General features: G+C 37.6%; 1 protein-coding gene across 7 annotated transcripts in view; it reads left to right on the plus strand.

Annotated features, from left to right (window-relative positions):
* The window catches only part of eda2r.L (ectodysplasin A2 receptor L homeolog), a 251,666-nt gene extending 246,332 nt beyond the window's left edge, over positions 1 to 5,334 (plus strand). For all 7 annotated transcript variants that reach the window (XM_018241095.2, XM_018241094.2, XM_018241096.2 and 4 more), the window contains one exon: positions 255 to 5,334. The gene's annotated coding sequence lies outside the window, so the exon portion shown is untranslated. The remainder of the gene's footprint in view (positions 1 to 254) is intronic.
* The last annotated feature ends 9,227 nt before the right edge of the window (positions 5,335 to 14,561 follow it).

Here is a 14,561-nt window from a genome sequence, read left to right on the forward strand (position 1 = left end):
ATAAAAATAGCAATAACAATAAATTTGTAGCTTTGCAGAGTATTAAAAAAGAAAAAATGAAGACCAATTGAAAAAATTGCTTAGTATTAGCCATTCTATAACATATTAAAATTTAACAAAAAGGTGATCCACCCCTTTAATAAATCTATTATACCCTTGCTTTGGCTAGACCTATTCATTATTGTACAGTTCTGTTGTATTATCACTTTACAAGTCAGATTCTGCATATATTGCAATTATCATTTTCGTTGCAGAGATTACCATGTCACATCTACTTGGCTCCCTTGTAAGCCTGAATATGGGACCTTACATAATCGGAAATAAGGATTCCGAGGCATTGGAATTGCACGGGGAACGCACTGATGCCTTACCTTTAATTTGCACTTCATTTGGGCACATTGATGTGCTGTTATTGCAGATGGACCACCAGGCATAGGGAACCTGAATGCTGGAGGCAGAATTGGTTCATTGATCTGCTTCCCTGGGAGCCTCTGGAAAGGGGGCAAGAAACCTTCAGTAGTGTTATTGATAATTGTGTTATTGATTTATTGTCTGCTGCACTATTTTGACTGCCAATGACTGGGATGTTGTTTCAGATTCCCATTTACTGCTTAGCTCCTATCTGCTGTAGTAATGTCTAGGGAAACCTTAAAAGCAATGGCACATGGGGTTGCCATTCATTATAGCCTGGTGGGGTGTTGTCAAAATGCCCAGTATTGCACCAGAACTGCCGCATTTCCATGTGAAAATAGCCTTTCAGGTGCGTTTGAAAGCAGGCAGTGGGGTTGCAGTTTCAGGGCGTTTGGCGCCAACCCTGAGCAAATAAAAATCATGGGTGCCAATGTACTTAAAATCACCCCACATCATGTGCTCCGGCTGTAGGGGCAGGATAGGTGCTAAAGCCATAGGATAAAAATAGAGCTGAGCCTCTTGCTGAATGTTTATATTTTGTGCATATTGTACAGTGAACCGATTTGATCCTTTAGCATTATGTGACTAGTTCTGTGATCAGTTTTGAAATGTAGTTAATACTGAAGCTTGAGTTTCCTGTTCCTTCATATCAGGGCTTTATCCTGTGACAAAACCGCTTTGTAAATGAACTTGAAATTGTAGCTGTTCTCTTATTTTATGGAGGATCTTAGTGAACAAGCAGAGCTTGGCCGATCAAATGTAAATTAAATAAGCATTGTTATTAACAGGTAAGTGCACCGGGAAGTTATTGTGGTTTTTCTCATTGGAATGAAATAACTTAGAAATGGATAGGCAATCTTTCACAAAATGACAGTTCTATAAGCTGCATAGAACTTGCTGGCCAGCAGGGGGCAGTCCATGCTCATTCAGGCCCAGCAGTGAGCAATGCGACACACTCAGGGCAAAGATGTGTTTCAGCAGTATCAGTTCACCTAATCTTTAAACACAGTAAGCATAATTCTATACTAACTATAACATTTTTCAAGCTGGATTTATACCAGAAAAATTGATTTTAAATCATATTTTCACCCTGTTGAGCTATTTTAAATGACCCCCTTTGCAGTGAAACCCCTAAAACCCATAGTCACTAATCTACAACTGAGGATTCTGGTAGTTGTAGATCTTAGATGTCTTACTTGACTGTCCCCATAAATATTTTAAACCTGTTAGTATGAGATAGTTGTCATGGCTGCGCTGCGTTACTTTAATCTCAAGGGCTAGAGGAATCACATTATTCAGGTCATATAGTATCCAAACACCAACCACCTAACCCAATTCCAGTGATATCTAGCCCCAAATTCCAAGGTACAAATTAAGCCCTAAATGACTTTTATCTGATTAGCATGTGGTTTTTAACTGTATTAAAAAAGGCAGAGTAGCAAATGTACAGAATACTCGAATGTACTCTTATGTAATGAAAATTCTTTTGTTTTTGTCGGGGTATGCAAAAACAGTAAAATATTAATAGCTCTATAACTCATACCAGCCAATAAGCAGATACATTTTATGTTATACTGTAGTTAGAGCAGTAAAAGCATACATCTGATTGGCTGTTAGGTATTCCAGGGCTGTACTCTTATTAAACCATTACTACCCTATCAGCAGATAGTATTTTAATTACAAAGCCCAGCACCACTCAGGTGCTTAGCCAATCATGGCTTTTTGTTTATCAGTATGAAGGCTTTTTCTGTCCCAAAGTATTAAATGTTTAAATAATCACTACAATTGCTACTAATTGTGTATCTGCCAGACAATCTCTGTTGCTAATTTCTGGGTTATCAGGGTTAATGGTGGAATGGTACCTGTTATGTAGAATTATTGAGTCCTGGAGTTTTTTAGATAAGGGATCATACCATAATTTGGATCTCCATATCTGAAGTCTACTAAAAAATAATTTAAACATGATTTAAACCCAATAGGCTGGTTTTGCTTCCAATAAGGATTAATTATATTGTAGTTGGGATCAAGCAGGAACTGGTTTATTATTACAAAAGGATATCATTTTTAAAAATTATTTGATTACAATTGAATCTATGGGAGACTGCCATCCCATAATTTGGAGCTTTCTGGATAACAGATCCTGTATAGGTTTCTGCTTTCAGGTACTTGTCCATAGCAGGCACTATGGGCAATTGTAGGCCAGCTGTAAAAATTACAGGAGCCAGTGCCTGTAATCATCCCACCCTGTGTTCTTGCCATAAAGCCCTGTATGTTAAATATAAAATAAAAAAAATGAGCTCTTTTACAATATACATTAATCATGTGGGTTTTTTAAAATAGTTTTCAAGATGTTAGCCGTTTTTACACTTTTCATATAATTAATGAATGAACGAATATCTTACAGAGTCTCTTGCTGGATGTTTATATTTGTGCATTTTATATAGAAAATGTAATTTGGTGTATTGGCATTACATCTGAGCTGTGAATCTTGAGTGATGCATATAAGGCTTCTATTTCTTCATATGGGTGATACTGTAGCAAAGCCCAGCTCATGGACTGTCTTTAGTGGGGCATTTTGGGGAGATTTCCGTACTGAGCAAATGAAGACGTAACATGAGAAAAATCTGCTGAGGTTTCTGATCTCTTTCCTCAGCAGAGCAAAAAAAGAGTTTCTCTTCTTTTTTTCTTCTGACGTGTTCTCCCAACTATAGGTGGCACTGTTGTTACAATTCAATATATTAGCTGTTTAACAATATCTGAAAAACAAACCAAAAAATTATTGTTAACTGCAGAAGTGCTTAAAAGAGCACTCTGAGCGATTCTACATTCGTTTTTTTTGAACGTTTGCTTTTCCTTTAAAGGAGAACTAAACCCCCATTATTCAAAAATTCCCATCACCTTCCTTCCATTGGCCCCCTCCCTGCTTTCCTCCTTCCATAGTACCTTACTTGAAAAAGTGTCCATGGAATTAACGTTGGCATATTCATGCAGAGTAGCGCACGGAGCTTGTGAGCACTATCTTCAGTATCTTAGGATTCCTCGCAGAAGTGAGCACCAACACAGTTTTTTCGCACTTACATAGTTGGGGCCAGTCTGGTATTCATGCCCAATGCTCATGCACTGGAAAGCTCCAAAGATTGCTGAAGGAAAAGAAGAGGATCCTAAGATACTGAAGATAGAATTCAAGAGCTCAGCTGCACTACTCTGCATCAATATGCCAAAGTTAATTCCATGGACACTTTTAAAAGTAAGGTACTATGGAGGGAGAAAGCAGGGATGGGGCCAATGGAGGTAAGGGGATGGGGGTTTTTCGATTAACGGAGGTTTAGTTTTCCTTTAAGCTGCCCACATAATGCCAAGAAATTGTCCTATACTAAATAGTCTTAATATAAAGAGATGATCATTAACATGATGAAATATGATCATTCATATAAAAGGTTAGTCCTTAGAGAGGTCTTGCACAGATGTCAGATTTTCATTATATAGAAACCTTGTACCACTGCCCATACACAGATATTTTTATATAACTCATGGGAAAAGAATATAATTTTTCAACCTGCCCAATCTCAAAAACATCATCAGTCGTCACTAATGATCCAATCATTCAGCTCTTGGGCCAGTGACTGCATCATTTTCAGTTGATGCACAATTTGATTTACCCTATCAATGTTTTGAATTTGAGTCACTTACTAAAGTTCACCATTAGCTAATCCTCAAACATATATTGCTTGTTCCTGGTGGAGACTTCTGATTGGGGAGCCTACTTTTCAGAAAAGTCTCATCAATTAAAGCTAGTCATGTGGATATGGTCCTCTTCCAATGGGTTTTCCTAGACCATTATTATGCTCTGATCATTGGCCAGAACCAATGTGGCTAAATTTGGTGCTTCCTAAATAGGGTATGGTATTTTTTATTAAAGCAGCTTTCTTTCCCCGTTTTGCAATTTATTTCAACTATTGAGAAATTGTGGCTTTAAAAAACTTACCCTGTTTAGGAAGGACCAGGGTGATGTCTGAAGTCTGCTCAAGGGGCAAATATTAATTTACATGAAAATAATGTTTTTTTTGTATAGTCACATATGTGAATCCATTACCTCTCCTGCCCTTGATTATTGGGGACTTGAGTTTAGGTAACCCACCCCATGATGCAACAGAAGAGAACACTACACCATGGAAGGACACTACTTAGGATTTAAATGGCAAGAGTCATGCTATACTAGAAGCACTGTGTAAATATATACAAGGATGTACAATTTTCTGTTTTTCTTTTGTCTTTTTTCATATATACTTTTATATGTCAATATGTTTTGTTTGTTTTTTTAAATTTGCACATTTACATTTCATGGGAAGAGTTAAAAGATATAAAAATGAGCTTAGAGTATTTTGTAATTCAGGTTATATTATTGGCAAATGTCTCTCTTAACATAACAGCTGTGCTTCATTGCAGTGACTCGTAGCAGCCACTTTGATTGATTTGGGTATTTCTTATATTTAGTGACAACTATTTGTACAGTTTATCATTCACATCAGGCCCTGCACAAGTGGAGTTTACAATCTGAAGTCCCTATCATTCAGCATATACAGTACTTGAATCAGTTTTATCAGGAGCCAATCAACCTGGCCAATCAGCAGTTCACTTTGATCAACTGCATTTTGTTTGCTGATAGGTTGCACTGTGTTACTGCGTTGATGAGAATGTGCTTGGATCTTATTAAATTTGAGCTGCCATGTTTTAATAGGTACATTTTAACTTTGTGTGCACTTCTGAGATAAAGCATATCATTAAGAACATACAATGAGTATTCAGCTGGCATGTAATGTGTATCTCTGGTTAGCTCTTACCAATGATATTGATACACAGGATAAAGTGACCCGTGGATGCTTTTTTTTTATATACAATCCCAATAAAAGAAGTTTTTTATGATGTTTGTGACTCATGATGTTTATTGCAAGGAATCAAGTTTGCATAGGAAACTCTGTCATGTGATAGCTTCTGCTGAATATATGGTGAGTTTATATGTTAATTATGTGATCATTATGCAAATGTTTATAAATAGATATCCAATCTCATATTTTCAGAGCTAACGCTAAGGGCATATTTATTATGTTGTATAAACCAAAATTTGTGTAAAAAGCTGTCTAAAACATTGCATGGTGTGTGTAATTTTACAGCGAACACCATATTTGTTGCCGTTATTTTACATTGTTAAAGGCGGGAGTCAAGAAAAAAAAAAACACAAAAATGTCACGCCGTTTTTTTACACAGCGAAGCCTGGCGGTGTTGTATACACAGCATAATATATATGCCCCTTACTCATACCTCCCAACATTTTGGAAGTTAAAAGAGGGACAAAAAATTTTTTTCCGCACGTAGCGCAGCAATTTTTTGACCACACCCCTTTCTGTGGCCACACCCCCAAACATTTACAAAATTTGGCAGGTTATGAAAGTTTGAAAATATTTCTCCTTATCTATACTGTGTTTTTGTGTCTCAAAACTGTTACAAAGTATCTTATTTGCACCTGTGGCTGTTCTGGGCTCTCTGCTAAAAGCCAATTAAGTGAGAAACTTTGTTTCTTTTTCTGGCTGTTCAGTGCAGAGAAAAGAGGGACTTTCCAGTACAAATGAGGGACTGCGGGTTGAGCTGTCAGAAGAGGGACTGTCCCTCCGAAAAAGGGACAGTTGGGAGGTATGCCCTTACTGTACCCCATCTTGTAGACATTGTTCTTTTGCTACCCCACTTATTGTATACATGAGCATTAAAACCATCAGACAGCAAACCTTCAGTCAACTTAGAAAATGTGACCCATGTGTCAGAGCAATAATTTTACATATGTATTTTGTCTCAACTTGTAAGGCCTTATAAACTGTAAATAAGGGAACTTATACTGGTACCTGAATGGGGTTGTATATAAACTGGGTTTTTAGGGGGGGCATAGGAAAGTTGTAGGACAACCTTGGATGGAAAAAAACATGCACTAATGATACAAGAGGCCCATATTTTTGGAGTAGTTTTATATAAAAAAAGAAAAAGGTCCATTCTGCAGCATGTGCTTTCTGAAACACATTATACTGTTACAAGATGAATAATAATAAGAAGCTATTGCTAATAATGTAAACGAGCATGTGCAATTTAGGACTTTTCTGACAATTATTTTTGCTGCACATTAACCCAATTTTAACTCCCACATGGGGACATCTTGGAGCCATTGCAAAAATGGCAGCGGTCTATTCACTGTTCCACTGCACTTCTTAAGGAGGAGGATCCCCAGCCTCGGGTAACTATTAGAAAGAGTAGCCCAGGCGCTGGGTAACAATTAGAAAGAAGAGCCCCGGCTAGTCCTTCCACCTCCACATTTTCCCAAACCCTTGATCTGTTAAGCACTTTCTCTTCCTGCTTAATGTGCGTTCTGATTGGTTAAGGTAGTGGGCCGGTCATAGTAATCATTCTGGCCAATCAGAGTGCAGCTACCTGCAGTCGGAAGTGAGGTATTCTGAATGCCGCGGAACCAAGTAACAGGAAATAGAATGAAGTGCGTCGAGGCCTTGTATCATTACTCGGCTGCTATTGTACTAGTGCGCCCCTTAGGAAGAAGAGACATGGTTGTAGGGAGAGGAGGCCAAACATTCTATTAAGTTGAATATCAGTTACTAAAAAAAATCGACTTTTTCAATCTAAGCTTCATATGAATGATATGGGCAATGTTTGAATACTGCTCTTTAAAGATCGATATTTCTGGATTCTTACTAATGTTCTCATTTAACCATGCGCTTTATGTCTCATGTGTAGCTGAATCAGTGAAGGTCAAAATACCCTTTTGTTAAATGAAATCATACTGAGATGGGGAGTTTACTGCTGATTTCCTGCGTGGAAGAAAAACCATATGACTACAGGCTGCAATGATATCTTGAAACAGTCCCATGCTACTTGTTTTATAACTACAGTGTGAGGAATACCATTACGGTTTCTGTCAGGTTGGAGTAGTTTCAGCCCACCACCCAGACAGCCTACAAGTTTTTTGGAATATAGTAATATGTAGTGAATAAAGTACCCCCTCTTGTAAAATATAAGGATATCATAAGTAACTTCTATTATCCTCATATTTTGCAACTGGGGGTACTTTATTTATTATAATACACAAATTTCAGTGAGTCATGTGACAGAAATGACATCGGAAATCACTGTTTATAATTGATGACATCAGAACTCAGTTTATAAGGATATAATTAACAAGATATTCATAGCTTTTGTGTATTATATAGGTATAGACAACAGCTACTGCCACATATATATATCTATCTATCTATCTATCATCTATATATATATATATATATATATATATATATATATATATATATATATATATATATATATCTATATACACACTCACAGAATTCAACCTACACCATATGGTTTCTGGCATACCTTTTTCATATTTTTTTTCTTGTTACTCATATTTTCATATTCTCCCCTTTCAGCTTCTTGGTTCTCTCTTTGTACAGGTATGGGATCTTTTATCCAGAAAAGCTCCAAATTACGTGAAGGTCGTCTCCCATAGACTCCATTTTATCCAAAATATTTCCATTTTCTCTGTAATACTAAAACAGTAGTTTGTACTTGATCCAAACTAAGATATCATTAGTCCTTATTGGAAGCATAACCAGCCTATTTGGGTTTATTTAATGTTTACGTACATTTCTAGTAGAAGGTATGAAGAGCCAAATTACGGATAGATCGTTATCTGGAAAACCCCAGGTCCCGAGCATTCTGGATAACAGGTCCCATACCTGTATTTGCAACTTAATTAAATTTTAGTTTGTTGAGCTCTCCCATCTTCGCCCTTTACTATGTGCTCCTCTCTGCTTTTGGCCTAACATCCTTCATACTTGCTCTCCTAGTTACAGACTTCAACTGCTTATTAAATACAAGTTCCAGCAATTCCTCAAAAGCAGTTGACCTGTAGCCTATTTTGTGAATAGCAGTTTAGCAACAGGTGAGAGACAATTGAGAGGTTTGTACATTCCAGGCTACACACTTTCATTGATCTGTCATTGGGGCTTTTGTCTTTATTGTGTCGACTCAGTTGTGGGTTGCCATGCTATCTCTCTTTTCTATTAGCAAGAACTGTTTAAAAAAAAAAATGATGGTTCCCCCTCCCACAGTTTTGAGAGTTAATAAAGTGTGATATGGTGAGCTGAAGTTACATGAATATGTAAATTATAGCTTAAATATAGTTTTGTATTCAGACAAATACATTTTGGACGATTTGATGTTTTATAATTACAATGCTTGCCTAGTTTTAGGTTTTCAGTAAGGTCATTGGCTGAAAGGTAAGTGTTGCACTGCTCTGATGCATCACTTGATAACTTGGTGGGGTTAGAGACAAGTGAAAGGAAAAGGAATTGGCTGACATGGAAATATGAAGGATTGGATGCATTTTTGTCGAAAGAATATGGTACCTAATGCCTGTGCCATTGGAGGATGTCTAGGAAGATGAAAAGGGTTGTTGAGAAAAGTGAAGCAAGAAATGAAAGCCCTGCTAAAGGGGCGGTTCACCTTTCAGTTAACTTTTAGTATGTTATAGAATGGCTACTTCTAAGAAACATTTCACATCACAACATTTTTTTTTATCGTTTTTTAATTATTTGCCTCCTTCTTCTGACTCTTTCCAGCTTTACAAATGTCTTGTTATTGTTACTTTACTTGTTACTTTCTGTTCAGTCCTCTTCTATTCATATCCTAGTCTCTTATTCAAATCAATGCATGGTTGCTAGGGTAATTTGGACCCTAGCAACCAGACTGCTGAAAGCTGAAGAAGCTAAATAACTCAGAAACTACAAATAATAAAAACTGAAAACAAATTGCAAATTTTTCAGAATATTACTCTCAACATCATACTAAAAACAAGCCCTTTAATAACTTGCCCCTTTGAAGAGGCCTCCCTCCCCCATGCTGAGATGTACCACTGGGGAGCCATAAACTGTCCTGTTTGTTGTACCTATGTAGTGCAATGTACCTATGTACAGGTGTCATCCTGTGGTGCTTCAGTTCCTCTTGTCTCCAATCCCCCAACAGGACCACATGCAGTTGAGCTGTCAAAAGCGGGACTGTCCCTCTGCGATTACTCCCACTGTCCCGTTTTCAAATGGACCTGAAGCATTACAACATAATTATAAGGGCAGCAGTGCCTACGAATCACTTGACTAACAAATTATTTCAAAGGCTGGTTCCTCACAAATATGGCGCCTGCTGTACTCTTTGACATGCTCAGCTACAGGACTGCTTCAGATATTTTAGGCATGAGTAAATATGTAAGCATGCAGCAGATCAATGCGTAGCAGATATACTAAGGTAATAGGAACGTCCATATTCAATCAGATATTACCTGCCCCATAAGAGTGCCAAAATCATGATTAGCGTGCTTGTAGAATTGGTTTCAGGGTCAGTGTCTTCCCTCTGCTACAGACTGGCATTGGCAAGGTTGTTTATAGTAGTGGCAGAATTAGGGCATACTTCCCAACATTTAAAAATCATAAAGACAGATAAAGAGAGGTCTGCAGCAGGTCTGGACTGGGAGTCAAAATAGGCCCTGACATTCCAAGTGCACAGAGGCCCAAATAGTCCTCCAGCAGCCCACTAAATAGTGACTGTCTATGGGAACTTACAGCAGCCCCTCTGGCATTTTCCAGAACCCACAGATTGCCGGCCTGGTCTGCAGTGTTTTTTTAGTGCCCTTAGCATTTCATGAGAGACTCTGTGTGACTCTAGTGCGAGATAGGAAAAGGAAAGCAATACCTCCCCCAATTATGACTGACAAGTTCATTAAAATATTAAAGGGGTTGTTCACCTTTAGAGTAACTTTTAGCATGATGTAGATAGAGAGTAATATAACTGAGTCCCAGCTTCATTAGTAACAGTGATTATGAACCAGGTTATCGTGAATTTCAAGAGAAGAAATTAGATTCAGCCGTATAGTGCAGGTATGGGATATGTTATCCAGAATGCTTGGGACCTGAGGTTTTCCAGGTAACGCATCTTTCTGTAATTCGGATCTTCAGTCTACTAGAAAATCATTTAAACATTAAATAAACCCAATTGGCTGGTTTTGCTTCCAATAAGGATTAATCATATCTTAGTTTGGATCAAGTACAAGCTACTGTTTTATTATTACAAAGAAAAGAGGAATACATTTTAAAAATTTGGATTATCTGAATAAAATGGAGTCTATAGGATACGGCCTTTCCTTAATTCAAGCTTTCTGGATAACGGTTTCTGCATAATGGATCCTATACCTGTACTCATATACCATTAAAAGGGCATCAAATCTATTAAGGCTGGCGCAGGTTGTTTTTATATTGTCTTTTTATTGTTCTTCAATTTACAGACAGTGAGTTGCCTTCTGCTGGTTCCTGTAAGTAACAGAGGGATCTCATGCACGTTATCTTCAAGAAAGAGCCATCTACTGTATCTACATGTCCTTGGACAAGCTTGTTGGGTAACATCAACCTCAGGTATGAGTGTACAGTCTCATTAATAAATAGAAGTCAGCAATCCAGACACTTTCAGTATCAAATTATAAAGCTTTCAAACTTTTTAAAGTGACTAACAGATACATAGATAATAATCACAATGTGTAAACTGATCTAAAGTGTTCCTTTAGTTGCTTGCATTCATAGGCAACAAAACAATCCTTTCTTCCTGCTGTGATTTCATTCTTGTCATTTCATCTTCTGTCCTTTTCCAGATGCTGGGGAGAGCATTAGATAGTTTGCATTAGACTGTAATAGACAGAAAGTATGGAAACTACAGAGCACAGGGAAAGCTAAACTGGGCAGATCGTGAAAGCTGCATTGGGGTGTCACAAAAGGAGTGATTGACTGTGCTGTCTGCCTTACTGCTCTGTTGTACTCCAGGAAATCACAATATTGGGATTAACATAACATTTCTGTTTATGAAGCTTAATTAGTAATATAGGCAACAGCTTTATTAGTATCCCCTTGCATACTGTCTTCTATCTATCTCCCTTGCTGTTTCTTTAAGTCATTAAACATTTGTGGATCTGTCATTATTAAGAGTATGACGCAGCCCTTGAAATATTTCGCTCAAGGACCAGGAGAACCCACATTATCTGGTGCAGTGCCAGAATACAGGCAGCTGCAGATGTTTTTCTTCCCCGGACAGCTGCTGTGATTCTTAAGCACAAATGGGAGAGAAATTCTTAGTCAAATATGTTGGGCTGAATAATGCAGCACTTAAAATTGAAGCGCAAGATGCATACTGTATCTCCTATAACATCTATCTTGTACAGGAGGTATACATTTAGTATGCTAAGGATACATGTAAGCAAAGCAGGATTGCAATTGGTCCTAAAAAAATGAGTTGATTTAAATTGAATCAGTTATACACGGCTAATACTAGGCTTTTGGCTCAATAGCTTTCCCTCTATGGGTCAGAGTGTCAGAAAACTGTCTTTGCAATTCCTGTATTGTCTGTTATAATATAATAACGTTGCACATTTTACAACAAGTCTCATCATTTGCCTAGAGCAGTCGGTAAACCGGTAACATAAAGTAAATTAGTCACATGTTGGACAGCAGACGTCTGCTGGTGAATAGATCTTTGGCATGGCCCCAAACCACCTTTTTGTGTGTGCGTATTTTTAGTTGTCAACAAAATAATTTCTGCTTGTCTTAACCCCCTAACTTGCCTGAATTTGCAGTGTTTGACTCTTGCTTAAAAAAAATTAAAAATCTGCTGTTGTGAGTGATGGTTTATTTTGTAAAGCGAGAATGTTTTTACATTCTTCGTGTTTAAAAGCAGAAAGGGGACATTTTCCCTTTTATTTTAATATTGTAATGCAATTAGGTAAAATTGTATGAGACCTGTTATCCAGAATGCTCACGACCTGGGGTCATCATGTAAACATCAAATATGCCCAAATGGCTGGTTTTGCTTCCAATTAAAATGTATTATATTTCAGTTGGGATCAGGTACAAGGTACTGTTTTATTAGTACAGAGAAAAGGGAAATCATTTTTAAAATGCAGTCTATGGGAGATTGCTTTCCATAATTCAGAGCTTTCTGGATAACTGGTTTCCAGATAACAAATCCCATACCTGTATATATTTTCTTGTACCTTTTTAAATTTTGACCAGTCACTGTCATGAGCCCATGACTAAGCGCCCTGAATGGGTGCGAAACGTGTAGGGTGGATGGAGAAGCAGATTTATATTTTTAACTTTGTATTAATAAAATATTCTTTTAATTGAATCTCTCTGGTCCTGTGGATCCGTTTGAGTGCCGGTCGTCCCTGCTTTTTTCTTTGCCGTACCGCTTACTAAAGCTGGGGGTCTGGGGCCGGTGCACCCGGACCACATTTACTACATGGTGAGTCGTTATCACTTTATTGTGGAGCACCTTGTTATTTTCTTACTACCAAAATGTTATATTAAACACACTCCTATGCATTCAGACATGTCAACTCCCCTTTATTTTCCAAAAATCACCCTGATTTGTCCCCTCTCACCCAGTTACCAACTGCCAGAATTTGCACATGAGTTTTACTTACCTGCTGCCATAAAAATGCAATTGCAATGCATTGAAATGCTACCAAGAATTTCTGCACTGGCGATTTATAGATTCTGGTAGATGGTGGAGGAGGAGCTGATATAAGATGCCATAGACTGTCACTATGTATTGGGCTGGTGAGGGCCTCTGCGTACCTAAAATGCCAGGGCCACTTTTGAATCTCAGTCCAGACCTTCATGGCAGGGATTGTGGTCAAGGGGTTGGTCTGGGTATAACAAGCCATAAAAATGAAGCAAAATTAATTGGGCTGGGACATACCTGTTTTTTTTGTTCCACCCCATTTAATAGAAGTTAGGGAGAACCAGACTTTCATTTTACATTGTAAGGGATATTTTTGTTCTTTTATTTGAAATAGTTGGTGCTTTGTGTACTAAAAGAGAAGTGTACAGCAATGAGTAAATGAGCAAACACACAATAAATACACAAGAATTTTCCAAACAGTAGACAGCTATCAAAGGTATGTCATTTGCTGAAAATGTAAACACATCATTTTCATTTTTTGCTCATACAGGACATGTTAGTACGTGATATATTTATATATGCTGTGCTATCTGATAATCTCCAGGTCTATTTGTGGTAGTCACAAGCTTCTCAATTCTCTCTCTCCTGCTCCACCCTTATCTTCCTGATCTTCTCTAACCTCATCATTGTGATTATGCTGCTCTTTCTTCACTCAATTTGTTTGTGATTTTATTACCAGAAATTGCAGATGAGATGTTTTGAACTGGGTGCCATAGTTGATAATAAAGCTGGAATACATGGGTTAACATTAGATTGCAAAAGTCTTGGGCTGCACTACTGTCAAAAAGCTCTTGTACAGGTATGGGATCCGTTATCTGCAAACCACTTAGCTCCGAATTACAGAAAGGCCATCTCCCATAGACTCCATTTTATCCAAATTTTTAAAGATGATTTCCTTTTTCTCTGTAATAATGAAACAGAACTTGATCCTAATAATACATTGTTCTATTGAAGACAAAACAATCCTATTGGGTTTATTTAATGTTTACATGAGTTCTAATATGACAATCCAAATTACGGAAAGATCAGTTATCCGGAAAACCCAAACTGACGAGCCTTCTTGATAACAGGTCCCATACCTGTACTTTTTTGGCTAGTAAAATAGCCTGTGATGTGAGCTCAGCAAATTGTCAAAACCTTAGCTGCACTTAAATATGAGCATATTAATATTGGTTCCAGCAGTTTTTAGTTTGCAGTCAACAGAGACATGATCGCCAGTGAAAAACTAGTGAAACTTCAATTTTTCATGCCCTGATTTTAAGTTTTCTCTCTTTTTAGACCAGTTTTTTGATCCAAGAGCCAAATGAATATCAGGTTTTTGTCATACCTCCCAACATTTTGGAAATAAAAAAGTTGCAGAGCTACGTGCAAGGACCACGTCCATTTTTGTGGCCACCCCCCTAATTACTATGTTCATTTTACAAAATTTGGCAGGTTATGAAAGTTTGAACATATTTCTATGTTTTCTTCAGTTATTACAGTTTTGCAAATGAAGGTTAATTGCCCTTTAAACTGTGAGTCTAACTTTTCCCAAGGGACCT

The sequence above is a fragment of the Xenopus laevis genome, chromosome 8L (assembly GCF_017654675.1).
Source record: "Xenopus laevis strain J_2021 chromosome 8L, Xenopus_laevis_v10.1, whole genome shotgun sequence".
In the NCBI taxonomy this organism is placed as follows: Eukaryota; Metazoa; Chordata; class Amphibia; order Anura; family Pipidae; genus Xenopus; species Xenopus laevis.